Source organism: Dermacentor albipictus, chromosome 5 (assembly GCF_038994185.2).
Source record: "Dermacentor albipictus isolate Rhodes 1998 colony chromosome 5, USDA_Dalb.pri_finalv2, whole genome shotgun sequence".
Classification (NCBI taxonomy): domain Eukaryota; kingdom Metazoa; phylum Arthropoda; class Arachnida; order Ixodida; family Ixodidae; genus Dermacentor; species Dermacentor albipictus.
In genome coordinates, this window is record NC_091825.1 from 87,880,001 (window position 1) to 87,886,501 (window position 6,501).

The 6,501-nt window shown below is 43.9% G+C and overlaps 1 protein-coding gene across 4 annotated transcripts in view; it reads right to left on the reverse strand.

Moving 5' to 3' along the window:
* The window catches only part of LOC135915974 (arylamine N-acetyltransferase / N-hydroxyarylamine O-acetyltransferase-like), a 15,195-nt gene extending 10,833 nt beyond the window's left edge, over positions 1 to 4,362 (reverse strand). For 3 of the 4 annotated variants that reach the window (XM_065449153.2, XM_065449151.2, XM_070539674.1), the window contains exon 1: positions 2,431 to 2,818. The gene's annotated coding sequence lies outside the window, so the exon portion shown is untranslated. Of the gene's footprint in view, positions 1 to 2,430; positions 2,819 to 4,222 lie in introns of those variants that run through there. The other variant, XM_065449152.2, reaches the window with a different exon arrangement.
* Positions 4,363 to 6,501: the final 2,139 nt, after the last annotated feature.

Genomic DNA, 6,501 nt, shown 5'->3' on the forward strand with positions numbered 1-6,501 from the left:
TAAGAGCAGAATTGTGCTTTGTCATTTTTAGTAGCTTAGTACAAATACTGTCAGGACCAGGACTAGAAAACGGTGGTAAACGTTCAATAGCTTTCACAATACCGTCACTTCTCACAGTTATACATTCCATAAATGGAGAACTATCAGAAAACTGTGTTAACATATTTAGGGGCTTTTCGTTATTAAGTACACTACAAAAGAATAAATTAAGCCGATCAGGAACACTCATGACATCAATTGCAGCACCAGACTCAGTGTCAAAAACAGGTAACTCTTTCGTAGGTGCGGGAGAAATGACCTTCACCAAATTTTTTTTAGATCTGTTTTTAGACATTGCAAAATATCTTGGTTAAAAAACTTTTATTTGGCAGCCTCATTATGAAATGCAGATAATTGAGAAAGCGATGATTATTCTGACTTAGCTTCAACAGATTTTGCGCTTCTTGTTTTTCGAAACAAACGAATCTTTTTATTCAAATGTCGCTTAATCTATCGAGTAAACCATGGCTTGTCTGCTGTTTCCTAGGTCCATTTTGTTGGAATGTATCTCTCCCGCAGTTTTAACAACTCGTCACGAAAACGAATCCAGTTATCTAGCAATGAACAGTTTTCCTGCTTTTGCATGAATGACAGGTAAAAGTCAGACAGCTCAGAGTTGAAGCTTTCGGAATCGGCTTTAGAACAGTCATAAATCTTTCTTGTCGCGTTTTCTTCACGGTTTGCGTTTTAAAGGTGCAATGTATGACACGGTGGTAACTGATATACTCTAGTACATCCACGGTACCACGTTCGGGGTGTGTTGTTAGAAGCATATCCAGACTAGCATTGTGTCGCGTAGGAATTTCAAAAAGGTGAGACACCTGAAAATATTCTAAAAGGTCAACAAAATCTGCACAATCGCGTGTCTGGCGCGTGCTAGGGGATCTTAAAGCATACCACTCTGTGCCTGAAAAGTTAAAATCGCTGGCCAAAATTACGGGAGAGTTATTACATTCGGATTGGACGGAGCCTAATACAGACTGCAGTTCCTCAAAAAATCTTGTAGAAAGTCAGGTTGCCTATAGCATGCTCCAATAACCAAAGGTACATCTGGTAAATAGCATGCAACCCAAATAGAGTAAAGAATGCTATCAGTAGGAATGGGTTTTACCTTTATATGCCTTCTTACGGCTACTGCTATACCTCCTCCTTTTCTATCCACATGGTCTTTACGAAAAGCCGTGAATAAATTTGAAATTTGTAACTCAGAATTGCTAACTTCAGGAGTTAACCACGTTTCCGTTCAGATTATAACATCTGCATTACAAGCGTGAATGAAGGAAGTAATCTCATCTTGTTTGTTAAGGATGCTACGAAAGTTGGCGAAAATTATAGAAAATTTAGGTGTCCCACTGTCTTTCCGAGCGTGGCGACTACGTCATGGGTTTGCATTTCGCTGGACACATTCTACGACCCTGCCCTCGAAATCCTGGTACCGATATAATTTCCTGCCTATCTTTAGCTTATCGAAAGATAACTTAAACATTTCATCGGGTTGACAATTCGCTCGATCAAAGTCGCGAAGATGTTTGCGCACGAATAGTATTCGAGGTGAAAAGTCCTCATCTATCCAAACCTTTAATTTCGAAACATTTAGCTTGTAGGAATTAGCCAGAATACTGCATTTTGTCTTGTAGAGTAGAAGCTTCACTAATAATGACCGGTGCTGCCCTTGCCTGCGAGATCCAATGCGATGTGCACGTTCAATATCCGTTACCTCGAGGCCAAGGCGATCTCTGCAGAAGCTTTCAATGACAACTTGAGAAGCCTCGTAGTATTCTTTCTCTGCCTCGGGCAAGCCTTTGAATATCAAATTTTTTCTACGCATGCGATTGTTGATGTCATAAAGAATTTCAGCTATGTTAGGTTCAGTATGCCGCCTATGAGAAAAGCATGTAAGATCGCTTTTGATGTCATCGACACCTTTTTTTGTCTTCGGATAACGCTGTGGCATTTCCCAAAGAATCGTCTAGCAAAGCTTGCACTTTCGAAAGGCTTTTCTTAAGGTCAGTCATACCTGATAAGATGTCCTTCATCTTTCTGCTAATTTCCTTTTGAAAATTTTCAAGCGCCGATTCGGCATCCTTTAGGGCATCAATAACCTTGTCTATCTTGTCAGGGCTCACCGCAGCAGATAAGGAGAGGAGCCGTAGAAAACATAAGAACAATCAGTCGCCCTCTCGGGCACCATGTAGCACAGAAACCAGCAGCTTCATAAAAACGAAGTCTTTCACTACAGCCCCACTGTAGTCATTGGCTATGGCTACCTATCCGCGCTCGATATGTGACAATGCCAACACCCATACTGTACACATATAATCATAGGCACTGAGCTTGGGATTTGCGGCGTGCACTAAGGGCCAGTTTACAACGCTATGAAATTGCACTCACCTATAAAAGGCAGAAGAACGATGCCTAGCGCTTTTCACAAACGCCGCCAATCCCAACGATGCACAATCCACAGGGCCCTTTTATAGCTGATCGCCGGCAGCGGGTACCGAATCAGGGGGGTGAATCTCCGCATGGCTGCCAATGGCTGTTTTCGAGCAGACGCTCTTTCGACGCTAGCGCCAAGGTCCCCTTCAGTTACGGCCCTAACCTTGGAGTGGCCCTAACCAATGGGCGACGTAGAAGCAAAATGGCGGCGCACACGATTGTTTACGTTGTCATGGCAACAGGAATAGCAGCCGCACGGCGCCTCCTCTCCCAAACGTTTTTCTTTTCTTTTTAGTTTTTATAATGCATACTCGCTCCGCTAACTTTCCCCCTTTCCCCCCATGCTGCGCTCGTCGCTTACTTTTTTGTTTTTACCTGTACTGGGCACGTTTTTTTCTTTTTTTTATCGCGCGCGCACTGCGCAGCGCATTGGCATTGCTTGCGAGCAGGTGCGTGATGCGCCGTTGGCACGCACGCAGTCTTGCCATATTTATATTATACCAGCATGTGCTGGGACATTAAAAAAATTCCGCTTCCAACACAGCAGATGTTTAGTCTCGCTTTATCGACTTCGTTTCCGAAAACACATTTTTCCTATAACCTGCTTTGATACACGCTCAAAATGAGCAAAAGTGAAAGGTGCATAGCATATAGAAGAGTACTAAACAAAAAAGTTCACAGACGGTGAAATAACAAAAGAAAGCGCTAGAAAACGCGAAGGCCGTTTCATGTACATTTTATATAACGCCCTCAAGACTGAAATGTAGACGACCTTCTGATATATGCAATAAGTTATTGCACAAAATTGGACGACATGTATGACATAGTCGTGACAACTATAAAAAGGGAAACCTCACTGGTAATGGCAAAAACAATGACACGCAATATACCTAAAAAATAGAACAAAATGCTAACATTGTTTGACTGAGAGCCACACACAAAAAGAGCTTACTTATAAATCTGCACGAAAGTATATGAAATGCGTGACATGTTTATTACTGCTGAACAAATTGAAAAAGACATGGCAAAACAAAAATAACACAGTACTAGAAACTGAAATACACATTATCACATTATTTTGCACTTGGCCACAACTTCAGTAACGGTGGCAAGCGGAACAGAAAATAGTCGGCTTTTGCAGCAGCACATAGAAAACATTCGCAGAAAGACTTATTCCTCAATCAAACACCAGGTAAAATAAGCCAACAACACGACGTTTCTTTCGACCCGAATGCAATGCTTAGCAATAAAATTACGTCACTTAAGCACTAAGTCGTACCTACTGGGCACTCCTTTGTATAATAAACATAGACGGCAAAAATTTGCATGTAGGACACTTGCAATGCTCATGCTTTCCAGAAGAAAAAAAGTGTATCATGCCTACACATGAAGGTTGTTAGCACGGTTTTCCCATCGGCGGTTACTGAGATAGTACACAAACACGAACCGTAATTTTTCAGCTGTTAGTACGTTTCTAGAACGTGACACATATAAAAAGCACTGAGGGCGCTATGGGAAGCTGGGCAAGGTACTGAAGTTCCAGAATGAGACTTGGCACAGAAAAACACAAGTCATAGACCAGAGGATGATGAGGAGGAATAGCTATTTGTCAGCTTTCTCTACCGGGAAGAGGCAAGTGTAGCACAATAAAGGCGCAACGACGTGCGGAGCCTCATGGAGCACACATATGGACAGGACTGTGTTCGTGTACATGCGCATTCTGATGTCCTTGGGTCTGAGCGCTCACCTGTTGTCTTTAGGCACCCGGAACAACTTTGCAGGGTTTGTTTTTGAGGTATTTGTGTACCACTGCAGGAAGCACGAGCAGTACGAGTCGTGAAACGGGTGAAACATCGCGGAGCACAAGCACACAGCTACCGAGGACCACGAAACTGACGAAACTACTCACGCCGGTCAACGCGCAGCAGCACACGCTTCGCGATAAGAGCAGCTAACGAAATATGAAACGTCCTGCAGCGGGCTGAGCTGGCGCCGGGCCGGCGGGGCCGCACAGCGTGCGCGCGGAGAAAGTCGAAGGTGAGGGAGTTGCGAGGGAGTAACGAGGGAGGGCGACTGGAGAGGAGTTGGAGGGGAAGGGCTCGGTCGCCTGGATCTTCGAGGCCATGCAAGAGAAAGGGATTTTTGGGTTCGCCCACTACAGAGATGGCGCCAATTACCTCTGTCACCTAGAGTTACCGTATATGCTACGTAGGTAGCATATACAGTAACTTTACTGCCACCGAAACCGGGGAGTTTCCCCCCACTGACCGAATCAGGTATCACGTGAGCCGGAAGTCGACGCAAGCGCCGTCCGTAGCGATCACCGTAGACAGCTGGGTCGATGCACCGTGGTTTACGATGCGCTGATCACAGCCGCAGTGCGAAGCTCGTGGCCCGAGATCGCAACAGGTTCAGCAGCGACGTCGCCAGTCTCTCTGTAAAAGGCAGAAGAACGATGTTTAGCGCTTTTCACAAACGCCGCAAATCCTCATCACCCCTGCTTTGGCCACGGAGAGCCCATCCTTGTTATTAAAGTTAATTGGCTCCTTCAGACGCCACAAGGCTTGCCCGCCACACCACGTGCATCCATAAGCATCGTCGTCGTCATCATCATCATCATCATCATCATCATCGTCATCATCATCATCATCATCATCATTATTATTATTATTATTATTATTATTATTATTATTATTATTATTATTATTATTATTATTATTATTATTATTATTATTATTATTATTATGTGATTATCCCCAAGCGACGGAAAATAACATTACCGCGGTTCTGGCCCGCTATGTGGCATTTGCATATATTGAAATCATGATGCATAACAGTCGGGACACCCTGTATATGCTATCCATGCGGAGAGCCTCTTTTTCTCACAGTAAATGTATGAATTAAATCAATTAGGTCCACTTTTATTTTCCCCCTCACATTCCGACCCATTTCTGCACCCCAGCACTTGATTCTTGACATCATTTAACGCGTACCATACGGACAGTTTAGATTATCATTGAAATCGCTCGGCACTAAGCCTCTTTATGTCCTGCAGAACACACTTCCTTTAATGGCGTCATCCTCCGATATCATTTCAGAACTTCAGGACTGAACTGATAACGCCTGAGTGCGGCGGGCGACGGACCCATCTTTTCTTTTTTTTTTTCGGTGCCACCGAGAAAGTCGAAAGAAAGCTGCTCATTAATTCGCTGGCATTCTTAGGTTACTTCACGCCCTTTCCGGAGGCTATCTAGCTATGCAATATGTTTGTATCTAATCGTTTCCCGCCCACTTAAGTCACTAGGTAGTCAGAGTGCATAGTCGAACGGGTAGCGATTCGGGCTGCTCTGCCGAGGGAACTAAGTTCGAAACCAACCGCCAGACCAACTTCAACGTCAGATTACATGCGCCGCTCTTCAACCTCTTTCAGGCCGACATGGGTCACTGTAAACGCGGGACTGGGTAGGGGCCGCTGTGTGATGAAAGTCTTTGACGAGCACTGGGTATATGTGCCGCTTTTCAATGAATGTATTCCACGCCAACGATCGCCATGAATGCATTGAATACGTCCCTTACATAGTACGAGTTTCAATTTACCCCTTGCCATGTTTCTTGTGAGAACACAGAAAATCTATTCAACCTCAATTTTTAATGAGTGCGCTCGACAGAGAAGAAATTGACTGAAGGTACCGAAGTGTCAATTGACTCCCACTCTATAAGCTTTACATTCACTAAAATTAAGAAAACATCATTTGACTAACAATCGGCAAACATGTAACTGACCAGCCATTGAGCACCCTCGAAACGGGAAAATCGAAATGTATTCGATTTACTAGCCGCTAATCGAGATGCATTCATTATAATTAGGTTTTATATTGACAGGGTAGAGTGCCATTGAGTTGCCTATTAGATTACTATAAGCATCCTGTCGAGATTGATTGCTTTATTGCGTAGAACAAAGATCCCCCCCTCCCTGGCGTTGTTGGTTTAAATGTATCGGGTGTAGGTAGCACGAGCAGTGTTTGT